Below are 3112 nucleotides of genomic sequence, written 5' to 3'. Positions count from 1 at the left end.
TATATATATATATGTATGTGCATGTGCATGTACATACGCGTGCGCGTGATTGTTTGTGTGTGTGTGTGTGTGTGTGTGTGTGTGTGTGTGTGTGTGTGAATGTTATGCGCCGATATTTATGCGAAAGGTAGATACTATTATAACCTGATTATTATTGCAATATTCTAAATCCGAACACGAAAGAAACGGTTAAATACACGTGGAGATATGATTACAACAAGAGCAAGAACAACAGCAGCAGCAACAACAACAACAATAACAACAACAAAAATAATAATGATAATAATAATAATAATATTAATAGAGACACCTCAACCACGGCAACAATAATTTGGTATTCATAACGAAGATAGTGTATATATGTATGTGTGTGTGTGTTAGTGTACACTTTTGTGTCTGTATATTTGTATATTTAGCAGACGTCAATAAACTAGGGAGTCATGTCGTTTATGTCACTAAATAATGCTATTTGGCATTTGTATCATTTCTAAAATCACAGTCGTCACTTACTTTTCTCTCTCTCTCTCTCTCTCTCTCTCTCTCTCTCTCTCTCTCTCTCTCTCTCTCTCTCTCTCTCTCTCTCTCTTTCTCTCTCTCTTTCTCTCTCTGCATTTGGTCATTGTCAAAGAGTATTGGTACAAATTTACAGATTTGTTACTGAGAAAACCAGCCACAGCGTGCTTTGGACTGAAGGTAATTGCCGCATCATCGTATACAGAAGACATAAAATCAGAGAAATCGGAGGAAAAGAAAAGATCAACACTTGAAGATGGCTAAGAAAAAGTGATCTGAAGAGATGCATTGAGGCAGGTCCCAGGAACAAGCTCTGAGAACTAATTCCACCAAGTTCGAAACAGATAAGAGTAGCGGATTGCCCCTTTGTAGGATGTGTAGCAGCAGAAATGAAACAATCGCAAGTATCGTGAGTGAGTGAGTGTAGGAAGCTGACCCGAAAGCACTACAAAAGGAGGCACGATTACGTGGCTAAGTTCGTTCACTAAAGGCTATGTGAAAAGTACGGCCTGAACAGAGCATGGAAATGGGACGAAGATGAACCAGAAGGAGTCGCCGAGAACAAGGAACACAAGATACTGTGGGATTTAACAATCCAACGTGACTCCCTAATCGATGTAATCATGTGATTCAATCATGTAATGTAGTCACGAAAGGAAAAAGCAAGACCAAATGACTTCATATAACTACGTCACTTGTGTAGATAATACGACGACACAAAATATTTACAACACATGACTCAATCAAATGTTTTCACCAAATAATTACAAGGCATGGCTACATATCACGGATACATCACATCAATATATCTGCTGGTTACTTTCTACAACTGCACCACATATTCAGATCACATGTTATATCACGTGACTACATCGCTCAACAAGTCTCAAGGTCAGAATTTCACTTTGTCAGCGAAATCTTTTAAAATTTCACGAGGCCATCTTTTAAAAAATCTGGTCAGTTCAAAGAGAGAGGAGTCCATATAACAATAGCAAGCACAACATCAACAATAATAATTACAACATCAACAACAGCAACAACAACAGCACCAGCAATAACAACAAAGCGTAAATGGCCTGCTGTGAATTGAAGTCGAAATCTTAATTTGCAGCAGTTAAAATTGTCCCTGGCCACAACCATATAGTTAAAGATGTAATTACTGCTGTGTCCTCGATCTTTGAACACCAACATAATGTAAAATCAATCATTTGAGGCCAATCACAATATTTTATGATCATTTTACTCTGCTATTAAATTTCTATTATTCACTATTTGTCATTTATTTCGATTGCTGCTGCTGCTGTTTCTTGCTTTTGCTTCTCCATATTATTATATGTTGCAGTTATTGCTGCTGTCTTCGCTGCTGCTACTGCTGCTGCTGCTGCTGCTGCTGCTGTTGTTGTTGTCGTTTTTTCTAGAGTAAGCAATGAGACATCAGACTTACAATCACAATTTATCTAGGTCGATTTTATTTAATGTGTTACTTTCCTCATATGACAACACAACGCCATCTGACGCGGACATTGAGAGGACCAACATAAGTTCCTCAATTCACTTCCTTCACTCTTTAACATCTTACTTATGTCCTGTTTATAGACTGCACACGGTAGGCGAATGTGCTAACAGTGATTATATATATATATATATACATAATCACGCTTAACAAATTAACAAAATAATAAATAAAAATACAATAGAGTATCGCACTGTATAACACATAAATTAAAATATATTAAAAGAAAATACGTAGTGTTCCGTAGATGAGTAAACAAAGAATCGGACATACTGTGTGGAAAACGAAACCCGGGAGGCGAGTGTCTGGTGTTGTTTTGTATTTATAATAAAATAATTATATACAAATTATAAAAATGATATATATGCAAATTATAAAAAAGCCCCCGCCCACTTAGAGCCATTTCCACTTCTGTGCATGGCACATACAACAGGATGCAAGTCCTGATGGACAGAGAATTTCTTTAATTCGATATAAGATATGTACTTTGATATGCTTCTTCAACGAAATTTTGAAGTTACAATGAATTCCTTTAAAATACATTTGTCTGAAAGTATTTGTGTGTGATTGTGTGCATTTGTTTTGTATGTGCATTTAAAAAACAATAAGTTTTATAAAACTAGTCTCGTTTCCTCCTCTTTACAATTTGTCAAAGAATGTATTTGACAAACTCAGCCAAGATTTTTTTTTTTTTTTGCGAATTTTTACAAAAATAAATACATCCACTTCGCATTTATGAATTCAGTACGTTTTTCGAAATTGCTTTTTTTCCCTCGTTTATTTTTCTAACGGAAACATACAATAAAAGCGACAATAACAACAACACACACCAATATGTTGTGGGTATATACACACATACATACATATATATATATATATAAACATATATAGTGGTAGAGAGAAAGAGTGAGAGAGATTATAGTGTTTGAGATAAAAATATGTTTCCTCTTTTATTGAACGTTGAATGAGTAAAGAGAAAGAGATGAATTATAAATCTTATTTGAGAATTAGTCAAAATTTTGACAATGTGAAGCGACATTAGTATGAGGATGACGAACATCAGCTGTTTTAGCTTCATGCTGGCGC

The sequence above is a fragment of the Octopus bimaculoides genome, chromosome 25 (genome assembly GCF_001194135.2).
Source record: "Octopus bimaculoides isolate UCB-OBI-ISO-001 chromosome 25, ASM119413v2, whole genome shotgun sequence".
In the NCBI taxonomy this organism is placed as follows: domain Eukaryota; kingdom Metazoa; phylum Mollusca; class Cephalopoda; order Octopoda; family Octopodidae; genus Octopus; species Octopus bimaculoides.
This window is presented reverse-complemented; position numbering follows the sequence as displayed.